At 37.8% G+C, this 14,610-nt stretch overlaps 1 protein-coding gene across 3 annotated transcripts in view; it reads right to left on the bottom strand.

Annotated features, from left to right (window-relative positions):
• Positions 1 to 5,163, bottom strand: part of LOC111861326 (lysophosphatidylserine lipase ABHD12) — a 36,955-nt gene extending 31,792 nt beyond the window's left edge. The window contains exon 1 of one of the 3 annotated variants that reach the window (XM_023845793.2): positions 5,057 to 5,163. The gene's annotated coding sequence lies outside the window, so the exon portion shown is untranslated. Of the gene's footprint in view, positions 1 to 4,970 lie in introns of all 3 variants that reach the window. The other 2 variants (XM_023845792.2, XM_023845794.2) reach the window with 2 other exon arrangements.
• Between the last annotated feature and the right edge of the window lie 9,447 nt (positions 5,164 to 14,610).

Raw genomic sequence — 14,610 nt, 5'->3', positions numbered from 1 at the left:
TTTTTACCAGCAAATTGGACTTAAATTTGAGGAAGAAACTAGTGAAATGCTACATTTGGAGCATAGCTCTGTATGGGGCTGAAACATGGACACTTAGGGCAGTAGATGAGAAACATCTGGAAAGTTTCGAAATGTGGTGTTGGAGAAGGATGGAGAAGATCAGTTGGACCGATTATGTGAGAAATGAAGAAGTGTTAATTAGAGTCAGTGAGCAGAGGAATATCCTACATGAAATAAGAAAACGGAAGGCTAATTGGATTGGTCATGTTTTACGCAGAAACTGCCTTCTAAAAGAAGTTATCGAAGGAAAGATAGATGGGCGGATGAAGTGACAAGAAGACGAGGAAGAAGATGTAAGAAGATGCTGGATGACCTTGGGGACAGAAGAGGATACTGTCATTTGAAGGAGAAAGCTCTAGATCGCATTAAGTGGATGAACTGTTTTGGAAGAGACTGTGGACCTGTCGTATTGACAGATTACTGATGATGATGATGATCTTCCAGTGCTGATAAAACATCACACTGCTAAAGCCACTCTGCATTAATATTTTCATTCTTGCTGCAGAGCAAACAATGTGGCAAATCAACTATAGTATTCCAATTCAAGATCTCTGGTTTCACAATTATTCCAGGCAAAAAACATAAACTTTGCAAAAACAGCTTTTTGAGGCATTTAAGTAAGTTTGGCTCAAGTATATCTTCTCATCTTGACTCACTTCCTTTCACAGCTATTTCTCAGACAAAGATCATCCAGTATTTTAATTGATTTCACAATTTGCACTCACACTATAGTTCTTTTGCATAGTACTGAGCAATGTTGTAACGTTTACTTTGCCAGGAGATTCAGAAGGGTTCTGATAATGGTGCTTAACACTAGGGATTTCACAATTTGCACTCACACTACAGTTCTTTTGCATAGTACTTAGCAATGTTGTAACGTTTACTATGCCAGGAGATTCTAAAAGGTTCTGGTAATGGTGTATAACACCAGGGATTACTAGATTTTTGGACTTCGTACATCATCTGCTATTCTAAAGAACACAGCATATTGGAAACTGGATCTGTAACCTGCAACAAGATGAGAGGAAGGGAAGCAGGGAATGGTGCATCACAAGAGGGTGGTAGTCATGGTGGGCAGTTGTCAATCCCATCCAAAAGCGGGGAATGGTGCATCACAGGAGGGTGATAGGCCTGGGGAACAGGAATTGTCAATCCCCTCCAAGAGCTGTTGCAGCTGCTTGCTCCTGTGACTGCGTGTGTTATATACGTGTGTATAACACACGGAGTCATAGGAGCAAGACACAACACAAAGCACAATACACACATGATAATAGAAAGAGTGCTCCGACAGAAGAGATTAGAGGTGACTCGAGAAGTGAGATACGACATAGGAAAAATCCTGAACAATTTTAATAATTTTAATATTTATCAGTATATATGATAAATATATATTTGAAATATTTTAATATGAAGACAAGGCATGCAGTGAACTAGTTTAACGTTAATCGAATAAGCACCCGAAGATGGCACTTTTGTGCCGAAACATGTAGTGCGGGAGAGGGGAGTGGGGTGGATAAGTGTATGCACTAAAATACGGTGAAATAAATCATGGACTTAAATCAGTGCAACAGGACGCTAAAATATAACATCCTGAGAATTCATTTGCTATTTTTATGCAATGATCTTCCATTACATCTGGTCATGGGGCATGAACAGTTTCACTTTCACTTTCATTTCCACTTTTACTTTATTTTAAATTCCATAGATCTTTTTCAGGTCACGCATGCCATAGGATATAGAACATGTACAAATACATAAACACATACATAAAAACAATGAGCCCATCAACATGCAATACAGTCACAATAGAAAATTTGTACATAAAATATTCAAATATGATAAAATTTATGCAGATATATGATTATCGTTGTCACCATCATAAATCAATAAAAAAGACCTATTCATAATATATAAGTTTGATGCAATTATTCTGATCACATAACTACAAATATTTAATTTAACAGTCCAAATATACCTGGCTACTATAAATGATTCATTCGTTTTTAAAATGCTATATTTTCCAAAGCATTATACCTAGAAACATGATTGATATATAAAAAGAACTGTAAACTCACCAAGTGTTCTTCATACTCTACAAATGTTCTATGTGTGCCCCTTGGGTCACACGACACATGTCCAGGCGGTAGTCGAGCTCATTCCACACATTTTGTAGCATCATCCTGTCAATGGTCATCACTGCAGCATCATTGCGTTCCCTCAGCTCTACTAGTGTTCTTGGCAGTGGGGGTACGTAAACACGATCCTTAATGTACCCCCAGTGGAAGAAGTCACAAGGCATTAGATCAGGTGATCTGGGGGGCCAAGTGAACAGAGCTACGTCATCCTCACCAACACGCCCAATCCAGTGAGTCCTTAAATTGCTGATACCACTGCAAAATGCTCTGTTTACATGGCAGTTCTTTTCTGTACTCTCGTTTGAATGCGCGTTGCACTGCTATAACATACGAACATCTCGCATATTCCAACAAACAAAAACTCTTTTCTTGCTTTGTCGCTATTTTGTAAAGGCACTGAACTCGTGATGCCAACTGGTGCATATAATATAAACTTGGTGAGATTATGGTTCTTTTTATATATTAATCATATCTGTATGTGTAATACTTTGGAAAATATAGCGTTTTAAAAACGAATGAATCATTCATAGTAGCCCTGTAGTACATTTCATAAGGATTTAAAAATTACAATATACAATAAAAATTCAGCATATACGAGTACAGCCAGTCATTTCATAGCAAGAACCTTAAAATTTGAAAACTATTTATTAACATATTCCTCTACAGGATAAAAGAAAATGAGCAGTGAGTAAACCATTCATAACCATCTTAATTGTACAGTCATGTTATTTAAAACAGATGGTCTATTACAATACCATACACCACAAAATTTATACCCTTAAATGCCGAGCCACTAGTCAGTGTGTATTACATCCTGTGTATAATCAACCTAACAAACAATTCAAGAGAATATCTGGATTACAAACCTTTGTCTTCTTTATATTGAAAGTATTCGTTTATAGAGTAAAAATAAAAAATGATGACATAAAAATCTCTTTAATGTAAATTTAAAGCTTTTCTCGTCATTGACCAAAATCTTCATTGATCATGGAAGATGACTGAACACTTTAATACCTGTTATATAGGCTCCTTTATTAAATTTTGAAGTGTTCACACTAGGTACATGTAAATTACCTCGGGATCTAGTTGTATATTCATGAATCTCGTTATTACAGTTAAATAAATGTTTATTATGAATTATATATATAAGTAGTGAGTATATATACTGAGAATATAATGTCATAATTTCGAATTTCTTGAAAATATCCCTGCTAGAATCTCTAGGTTTAGTGTTCATTACGATACTAATAATTTTCTTTTGCAAGATAAACACTTTCCTGGCATGTGAGGAGCCACCCCAGAAGATTATACCACAACTCATGATGGTGTGTACGTAAGCAAAGTAGATTGGCCTTAACATTGCAAATGATACAATGTGTTTTATATTTTGCAATGCATAGCATGCATTAGCTTCTAGACTGTGGTCCTTACTGATTTGAAGTGTCACATGATATGGGTATGACTATGAATGCTAAGTAAGGATTTGGAAGTAGGTGGCCATGTCCTAACGGAAGGTATTATCCTGTCATTCATTGCAGACACTGAGGAATACCATGGCATTCATTCAGCCAACATTTTATCCAAGTATATCAAACACATACTTCTGGATTATGACATGTCATTTGGTAAGTGGTGGTAGCAACATTTCTTCTCCATGAGGGCTCTACTTTAGTACTGAGTGGAAACAGTTATGGTCCTCTCAAACACTGATCCCACCCACCAGACTACTTGGCGCCAAAACTCTAAATAATCCAATACAAGAAGAAGGTTGGTGTAGCAGTAGCTCTCTAGACTTGTATTTGGGAGGTGCTTGGTTTGTATATCATCCAGGACACCAGCATCCTGAGATTTCATATGGTTTTCTTCCATTCTTCCAGGTAAATGCCAGAACAGTACCTTAATTTGGCCACAACCTCTTGCTTTAAAATCCTTTCCAATCCATCATTCATTCTTTGATTTCAAGCTATATGGACTGCACACTTACATCACTGTAAGTAGCCCCCTCTAAAAACAGAACAAAGAGAGAGAGAGGGGGGGGGAGATCAGGAAGATCACAATATGAATATTCTCACTGTGAAACCTCTTAAGCACAGACATTGAGATCAGAAGGAATCCTGGTGGTGAGTGTCATGCACTTTTGAATGATGTAAGGCAGTGTAGTCTGGTAGATGTGTACATATTCTTGGAAGGAACCTGCTACCCCTTCTTTCAGGGCAGAAGAATGTGACGATCTACCTCAGGTCTACCCTGAAGATGGAGGCAGTAAGTTTCTTCAAAATGATGGTGCTTGTCTACAACACTCAGGGCACTGTATCCCAGAAGACTGTAATTATGTCCAGACCATTACTACTACAACGTTCTGCTGTTTTCTGGGCAATAAAACAAATATATATTTGTTCATACACTTTTGAAAACATATTAAGCAGCTTGACTTCATTGACAAAGGGCTATAAAATGTCCTCCCATTCAANTTCAGCAGACTGCTTTTACCGGTTCTCACGGTCTCTTCGCTTGCAGAATTCTTATATTTTTTCTTCTACGCTGAAGATGGAGGCGATACGTTCCTCCGAAACGTCGGTTAACACCACATATACACGGTGCCAAATCCCAGAAGACTGCTTTCTTCAACTTTATTATGATCTTCTCATAAGAACTCCTGGTTCAAACACAAAACTGTGTACTAATTAAATTCAATCTTACTTTAAAATTTAAGAGCAATCAATTGCAATCTGAACAATGGCAAGTATCTTTATACATTAAAGTTTTGATCAATACCGTGTGGATTATCCACACTAAAATTTCCTCAGGTGAAAGTGAAGCCTTGTTCTCAGTTAATTAAGCACTATACCATAAATACGTACGGCATACGTCTGGCGCGACTGATCCTCTATCTTCTACACCTGCACAATCGTAATCACAGAACAGAAGGCTAACTCAATGCCTCTCAATGCTATCAATGCTATTGTCTATCAACATAGACACCGTGACGTCATGAAAGCATCACTGCTGCCGCAGTGCCTGGAAGCAACTCTACTGATACAGAATGGCTTCCGCCGGTGCCGATAGCTAGATCGGTAAGAGGGTATGCTATCATACCACTTGTCCTGTCGGTAAGAAAGTATGCTATCATACCACTAGCCTTTGTGTACTGCTGTCTCCCAAAGAACCACTAATTCACATGAATAGTTACAAATAATTTGCAACCCTGGCCTCTTGTACTGGAGAAGTTCTTACCCCATTGAGTGTTTTTCGTTTTCAAACTGAGTTTAATATGACTTCATTCAAGACCTTCTGGAGGGGCATGAGCTAAGTGATATCAAACTCAGTTCGAAAACAGAAACACACAAGAGTAAGAGCCTCTGCAGTACAAAAGATCAGGTTGAAATATTATTTATCAGGAGAAAGTTTCTCACCAGTTCCTGTAAAGTATGAACATTTCATGTGCATCACTTCAAAATGCCCTTACTGAAATGCAGTGGACATTTGAACTATAATATACATAGAAGACTTGTGTTTATGAAAGCTGATGGTGTGTAAACTTGAAAGAAAATTCTGCTTCCATCAGAGATACTTGTATTAAACTACATAACTTTGGTTACAACTTACACTTGGAAGCTACACAGAACATAGCTTTTCAGTTACACTGATGTGTTATAAATCATGTATAGGGAGTAATAATACTGAGGTTTTCATTTGTTATTAATTTCAGTAGTATAATGAAACTCGAGAATCTGATATACACTCTTGTTAACAAGATTAAGATTGCATTAAATAATATATGAAAAGCAATAGAATAATTGCAGAACACTGACAAACTTCATGAACTGAAATATGCTCATGTTTCCAAATTCAATACTAAACATAATAATGTGGCCAAAATAATAAAATAACTGAATGAATATAATGAATTGTGGAAGTCTAATATATACATATATATATGTTCATAAGTTCAATGCTGAACACAATAATATGGCCAAAATAATTCAATGGCTGAAGGAATATACCCATAATAACAAATTTACTTACTTAGTTAGTCATGGAGCTGAGCCCTTCTTGAGGAGCCGCCAATTCTGCAGCTACTCAAGAATTTCCCAGCATTTTATGGAACCTGAAGGTTCAGTACTGTGTTACTGTATAGATCAGATCTTTTGCATTCGTCAAATATTGGAGAAAAATGGGAGTACAATGAGACAGTACATCAGTTATTCATAGACTTCAAGAAAGCCTATGATTCAGTTAGGAGGGAAGTAATGTACAACATTCTAATAGAGTTTGGGATACCCATGAAACTAGTTAGGTTGATTAAAATGTATTTAAACGAAACATGTAGTAAAGTCCGTGTAGGTAAACATTTGTCTGATAAATTTCCTATCCAGAATGGTTTAAAACAAGGAGATGCTTTATCGCCACTCCTTTTCAACTTTGCTTTAGAATATGCCATTAGGAAGGGCCAGGGAAATCAGGTGGGATTGAAATTAAACGGGACACATCAGCTGTTGGTCTATGCCGATTATGTGAATCTACTGGGTGATAATGTAGATACCATAGAGAAAAACACACAAACTTCAATTGACGCAAGTAAAGGGGTTGATCTAGAAGTACTCGTAAACACAGAGAAAACTAAGTATATGTTACTGTCTTGTCACCAAAATGCAGGGCTAAATCATGACATAAAGATCAGATATTTGGGAACAACAATAACAGATCGAAACCTGATTCAGGAGGAAATTAAGAGGAGAGTGAACTCAGGTAATGCCACGGAGATTGCCACAGAGGCGAATGTGCAACGGGTTGAAGACTTAATCCGAGCAGACAGAAGGGTAATTATAGACACTATGGTCACTGCTATTGGTTGTTCACATGGTATGGCCTACCTCATAATGCATGACAGGTTAGGTTTTCACAAAGTCTGTGCACGATGGTTGCTGCACAACACAAAATGCAATGAATGGGTCTGGCATTACAGCATCTCAATTGCTACCATGATGAAGGACACAATATGCTAACCTGAATTGTCACAGGTGATGAGTAGGGACCGGATTTTTATGCCTTAATAATCCCTTAAATATGTATGCATTTATGCATGAAAAACTTCCGAAATATGCAATAAAATATGCATATAAAAATTTATACCAAATATTAAAATTGATTTTACATTATTTTAAGACCAACAAATCAATATTTAAGTTCATTTTATGTAACCACTGAATGATTCACTTGCAATAAAGAGCTATACATGCAACAAAGCCAACATATTTCATTACAAATTTGAAAAACCAATGGTACTCACATTTAGCTTTCCGAACTTTCAACTTCTCTTCTGTTGCAGTTCACAATTACTAAATATTTCAGGTTTTCCATAGTTAAACGCCTCCTATTGTCTTGTAAGATGTCCTTATAGTGGGAAAAGCTTCTTTCCACCTCACAGGAACTTAGGGGTGCATGTACAAAAGCTGCTATTTGCTCCAATGTTACTTGGCAGTTCAGTATGTTTACTGGCTAAAATTTCTTCAATTTCACAGATTTGTTCATATCCTGGATTTTTTTAAAGAATGCTGTGTATTTTCCTTTACTACTTCACCAACTCTTCCAGGAACCGAATTCAATTTGGAAACAGTGGTTTTGAACACACTTAACGACTGATACATAGTAGTATTGCTATTACTTGCCTCCAGTGAGGAAATGGTGGATGAAAAATGAAAGAAGTGAGCAGATATATAGGAAAGATTAGTTTCTAGTTCTGCGTTTTTTATTACATCTTGAGCAATTTGAATTGATGCTGCACTTTTGGGATCAAATGTATTCATGACATTCCTAACTGTTTCTAAATGGTCGGCATAATAACTCGCTGCACACAGCCACGTGGCCCAGCGCATTAAAATTCGTTCTGGCAGAAGTGGAATGCTCGGTGCTACTGCTTTAAAGGCTTCTTTTCTGTATGGTGCTTTAACAAATACCTTCTTCACAGAAGACACCAACTTGTCAACAAGCGGAAAATTTGCACAAATTGTTTCTGCAACAGGGTGCAACCCATGGACAAGGAAAGTCAAATGTGTCATATTTGAAAATATAACTTTAAGAGCAGTACTGGCTTTCATCATATAACTTGCGGCATCAGTCACAAAGGGCAATACGTGCTCATACTGAATGCCATTCGGCCATAGTAAATTCATGGAATTGATAAAAAATTCGGAAACTGCGGAGCTATTTGTGCTTTCAAATTGCTCTACCGCAAGAAGATATGGGGTAGATCGTTCATTGTTATTAAGGGATCCAACTGTACAATTTGCAATAAACCGTCCTTCACAATCTTGTGTTTCGTCGATTGATACCCACACAAAATTATCTTGAATCTTATCTCTAATGTTTTCAATTGTAAGATCGTAACACTGCTTCACGTAATTTTTGTGCACAGTAGATTCATCCGGCACTTTGCTCTGTGTATACTTCTCTATGAAGTTTCTCAGAGTAGGATTGGTTAGTTTCCACAGCGGAATATCTGCCGCTAAGAAGGCTTTGCATAAATCAAAGGAAAATTGTGAAAAACTATTATTAGAAAATTCACTAAGCAATTTTTGAACAGGAGCATTTTTCGTGGATTTAATTTTAATATTATTTTTGTGTATATTAGTGTTCAAATGCTGAAGCACTTGAAAGCGTTTTTCGCAACCGTTTTCTCACACGCTCATGGAGACTTCGGAAATAAATATGTGAAGTCCCTTATCGGTTGAATAGTATTACGTTGATAGCGGCTACACGTGAACACTTCCGACTAGTCTCTTCGTGGCCACTTTGATGGTACGCGGATGAGGCAAGTTACGAGTAGAGGACTCGGGGAAGTCCCGTCTTGGGTATTGCATCAGAAACATGAATCATGATGAAATGTTGAGTCAAATATGCAACATATTCCAATACGTAAAAGGAAAATTGTAGACACATGACCATGATTAAAAATTTGAACATAACATTAAAAAATATATACGATATACATTTTAAAAAGGAAATATGCAGTATAAATAGAGATCTTAGAAAATATGATGCTTATTCATAAAACAGGCAAAATATGCATTTATATGCCCCATCAAACCATGACCAAAATTTAAGAAATGGAGTAATTCATACATATATCCAAATGAGCATATTTTCTGGTTGCAAGAAAGAAATATGCAATTGCATTGAAATCCGGTCCCTAGTGATGAGTCTTGGGTTCACCAATACCAGCCTGAGACAAAGCGTGCGTCAATGCAGTGGAAACATCCTGCGTCGTCTGCCAAAGAAAGTTTAAGGTGACACCATCCTCCAGGAAAGTGATGCTCACAGTCTTCTGGGATCACAAAGGCATACTGCTCACCTCATTCCAGCCTCAACGACAAACCGTAAATGCTGACTCCTACTGTAACATTCTCAGGAAACTTTGTAAGGTCATTCAATGGAAGCGATCAGGACTCCTTACCAAAGGCAGGTTGCTCTTGCATGACAACGCACGTCCCCACACTGCCAACAAGACAAATGAGATGCTGCAAAATTTCAAGTGGGAAGTCCTCGAGCATCATACATAGAGCCCTGACCTTGCTGCAAGCGACTTCCATTTGTCCGGCCCTCTTGAACCTCATATTTTGGCCGAACACTTTCCTGACGATGAAGCTGTAGAGAGGGAAGTCACTACCTGGCTCTGACAGCAGCCCAAAGAATTTTATGCTGCTAGTTTTCAGGGGCCTGTGAAACGATGGGACAAGTGCCTCAATGTACAGGTAGATTATGTTGAGAAATAAAAGAATTTTTCAAATCAGTTCTATATCCACTTGTAACTTAATTACCGATTTACCTATGTATAAAGTAATGCCATTTCACTCTTACCCACATACAGACAAGAACCTTGTGTGTCGGAAAATAATTTCCCACATAATTCTCGATTGAAATATAATTACTTAAAGATACAGGGCAGAATGAACTCTGATCATCTTCTGACAATGATGTTATAATGTACTGAGAAGGAAATAGGTCTGAAAAGCAAGAGAGAGATGGAGCTCAAGATCAGAATAGGTTTCTTGTATGTAATCCGACTGGAGGTGACAATGTTATCAACAAATTACTCAATACCACAGGTTTGAGACAAGAGTAGGTGAAGGCATGGTAGTTGCAGTTGCTTGTCACCAGGGTTACTTTCTTCAATTTAATCTATTGATGCTCATGTCAGTAGTTGGAATATATTATTCCAGTAATTCAACAACTGCTCTCTGCCGATTTCCAGGGCTGGTATGGGCAGGATATTACAAGGCAAAGATGAAGAAGCATTACTTTCCTAATGACTTACTGATGTGTCATTATCTTAATCTTCCTTTTTGTGGCCCTCTGCCTGGCTGATTCAGTCATCAACCTGTTTGTTCGCTTACACCACCAAGGAATGTATATTATTGTGACATCTCACAATACCATCTACTATTCATGGGTAGTGAGTGAACAACCAGTACACCTAATCCACTCGAAGTCAATGGTGCTCTTAATGGCAGCTGCGATATGCTTCTCCACGGAATTCAAGTGGGCCACCCCTGCCATCATAGGCTCCATTAGAGTTACAGCAGTACCAACAGTCTCCACCAGCTTCTCAGGACAGCTGAGAGACTGTTCTGTATCACTGTACTCCATGAAATGTATGAAGACATTGGATAATAGCAGCACTTCAGATGTCACGTATGTCTTGCACGCATCACAGCTGACATCACGAAGCACCTGTCTGACAACAGAACCACTGACATTGGCTACTGAGAACACTTCCATGTCACCAGCGTGTACTGCAGCACTAGTGTCCTGTACTTGTTGAGCAACAAGGAAACTCTCGGGAACATCATAAGTGATTTCCTTGACATGACTTGTGGATGGATTTGGTGAAGAAGCATCAGGTGCCCTGAGCAACGACTGTAGGTTATCCAGAACAGTAGCACCATCCTCACAACTACTTCTACACAGACCTCTGATAGTAGGTGCCTTTATTCCTCATAGTAAAGTTTTAACCACCTTATTCTCTTATATACCACATTACTGATAGTGTATTCTGCTTTTAAGACATTTGAATTAGCCTAAAAACATTAGAATCTGTGATATACACGTATATCCTTTCAAGTCTATTGTATATTGATGTACAGTTTCATAAGTAATGAATGATGATAACAATGATGTTTGTTCACAACTGGGTTCAGGGGACAATAATTTTGAAAATTAGCTCTCATTATTCTCATTAGCCACTTCTTCCATAACAGAACATAAGTCACAGTATACAGTTCACTGGTCCTTACCTGTAGCAACCAGAGCATTGTGTCTTGCTGCAATGATTTTATATGCCTGAGTTCTCCCTTCAGAAGCATTTATATTTACAGGGTTTAGGAGAGAAGAGGTTTCTTTCACTGCAAAAGTTGGTGGCTGCTGTTGGTAATGGTTGCACTGCAAATATTTTAAAGGAAGTGGAAGGACCATATGCACGCATAGGAATATATGTTGCAGGGGATGGCATCAGTGTCTTGTTGTAGGTGGTGGGAAATAGAACATCAGGATAGTCTTTGTGACTTATAACTGAGGGCAAGGGATCCAAGTAAGGGGCAGGAGATTGTGGGAGTAATTGTGAAACAGAATCTGAGCCACTCTGTTCAGGCATACCCTTTCAACTGTAGTGAAATCGCTTTCCAAGAAATGTCTGCTGAACAAATATTTCTTGTGCACTAGTCTAGAAGAATCAATAGTGCAGGATATTACAATTTTTCCTGCCCATACCACAGCCCTGTAAAAGTAGAACAAACTGTCTCAAAACCTCGAAATAATTCATCAGTAAACATTACAAACATTGTGCAAGTGCTAAATTTTGGGGTTATGTTGAATAAAATGAACGCTGACATAAGTTAAACTTACTTTCTTGGTTGGACTAAACAACACGTAATAAGGTCATTGCACCACGAATTAAGAGAGACACACTGTGCTGGATTGTTGTGGAAGTTGAAGAATTTTACTTCTTCATGCTACTGGATGACAAGCACCCAGAAGCACTGCAAATTTTTGTTCTCTTCTACATAGGTACACTGCAAGAAGCAATACAAAAAACACCATCACGGTACCCTCATGACTCTGCATGTTTCCCCTTTACCTGATACATGGAGACTAGTGGTTACCTTCAGGCTGCAGCAGCCCCACCCCTCCCCAGTATAAATTGGATAGGAGGGGATACAAGGTTAGCTGAGTCCCCAGAATTCAGACCTGGTATGGATGATGTGGAGAAGGGGAAAATCTCTTGCCCCTGCCAGGAATCAAACCCAGATTCCTCAGCCGATCATTTAACTTTATAATCAGTTTCATAACCAAACAGTCTGCAATGTTTATCAATGTTCTCTTAGCAAAATTATGGTTAAATATTATATGTAACATATATTAATACGAAATGTTCCAAGTTTCTCAAATGGCTATTCATCTGCTCTTGGCAAAATTATAGGCAAATAGGTATTATATGATCAAATGATATACAGTAAAACTTGGTTATAGCAACATCGGTTTCTGCGACACCTTGTCTATTGCGTCAAATATTCAATGGTATGAACTAATTCCTCATAAAGCAACTGTTTTTATACCTTGCTTAGTACGACATGCACAAATGCATCAACCTCGTATGTAACGTCATTTTCATTCCTGAATTTCTCTGATATCGTGGGAAAGTTCGATGTGTCTGCCCACCCTCACTTTCTCTACTTGCTGACGTGACTGTCCTGGAAGAATACGACCGCGGGCTGCAAGAGGGGCGTGGGTTTTATGCGAAAACAAGGGTGTGGGGTGGGACTGCGTGAATAGTGCAAGAGGACGCGGCAGGTTGTTAACTGCATTCCTTTCCTAGAATCTCGTCTAACAGGACCTCACATTGTCTACTTACCCTATAGTGTTCCTGCCTAAACCCAGAGAAGTGCAGTAGCGAAAACATGGCAATGAAAAGGAAAGTTTTAAGCATTGAAGAGAAAGTTAAAGTGATTCGTGAAATATTGTGTGTATTGTCAGTGAAAAGCGCTGTAATATGCCTTTGATATTACACATTTGGGCAATTCTACGTTAATGTTACGTTAGTCTGTACTTAACTATGTATTTCACTAAAAAATGCAACATTTTAACTCGGTTTTTGGTAGATTTTTACGTGACTAACATAAGGCTACTCTGGAAGTGCCCATTTCGGTTACAACGACATTCATTTATAACGACACTATTTTTAGGTCCCTTTGATGACGTTATAACCAAGTTCTACTGTATTAATATATTTTACATTATTTCAATTTTTAGTTCAAATCTTGAAACTACAATACTTCTCCTTTAGTAATCACTTTCATTAGTTTGTATGTAGTTACAAATTGATATTACATAATGAATGCCAGTAACATAAAAAGGAAACCCACATGGGCAAGTCAAAAGTGATTAATGCTATGACAGGCATGCAAAATTATGATAAAAGACAGAACACAGAATGTTATTAAGAATATGTAACACGGGCAATTTTAAATTTGGGTCTTCCAGTTCTGATTTATTTTATAATTACACAAAAAGATGAGAGAAGAATTAGTAAACATTGCTTTATCAACAAAGTTCAATAATGTATACAGACACAAATCACATATCTGTACAGGTAAGTTAATGAAAGTCAGTCTAGCCTGACATATTGCAGTAAATGGACAATTACATGGATTAAATCCATATTATCGAAAGTATGAGTAGAAAATGTTTCTCCCTTTTTTGGGTATACATGAAGTTAGGTTCTTGTAGATGCAATAAGCCAATAGCCATGGTATTAAAACTGGAGGGCTGTATATATGATAGAATGATAGGAACATACTTAAGTTTAATAATGGTGACTCTGAGAGCTTGACCAATGATGCATGGAAAGAGAAGCATCAGTTTTAATGTGAAAACTTGATTGAGCAGGTTGGTGTAGTGGCAACACACTATAATTATATTCAGGAGATGCTCAGTTTCAATCTCAGCCAAAACACCATCTATCCTGCAAGCTTTCTCATTTATTTTCCTCGTGCCCTGCCATGGCAATAATCCCTCACAATTAGGCCATGCCCACTTCCTTCAAAATCCTTTTCAATTCATTATTCACCAATCATCCTACCTTTCGATGCTATACAGTGAGACATTGACAGCATCATTTAATAAATCATTATAATTCACTCTGTATTTCTTATGCTTCAATTTATTAGAACTGATGTAGCACCAGAGCACACAAAACATTCAAGTGCTACATAAAAGAAAATGATACAAAAAGAATGTTCTAGTAGTTGTTTTGGAAGTCTCTTTCTTTGCTGTTTCAGCCAGTCACACATATGATCTTATTTAACCGTTCAGCGTGGTTTGACGCGTATGTTTCGTCCAGCTGCACACCTATGTTATAACG

This window comes from Cryptotermes secundus, unplaced genomic scaffold, assembly GCF_002891405.2.
Source record: "Cryptotermes secundus unplaced genomic scaffold, Csec_1.0 scaffold230, whole genome shotgun sequence".
In the NCBI taxonomy this organism is placed as follows: Eukaryota; Metazoa; Arthropoda; class Insecta; order Blattodea; family Kalotermitidae; genus Cryptotermes; species Cryptotermes secundus.
The sequence above is the reverse complement of the archived record's forward strand: the minus strand, read 5'-3'. Positions and strand labels throughout refer to the sequence as shown.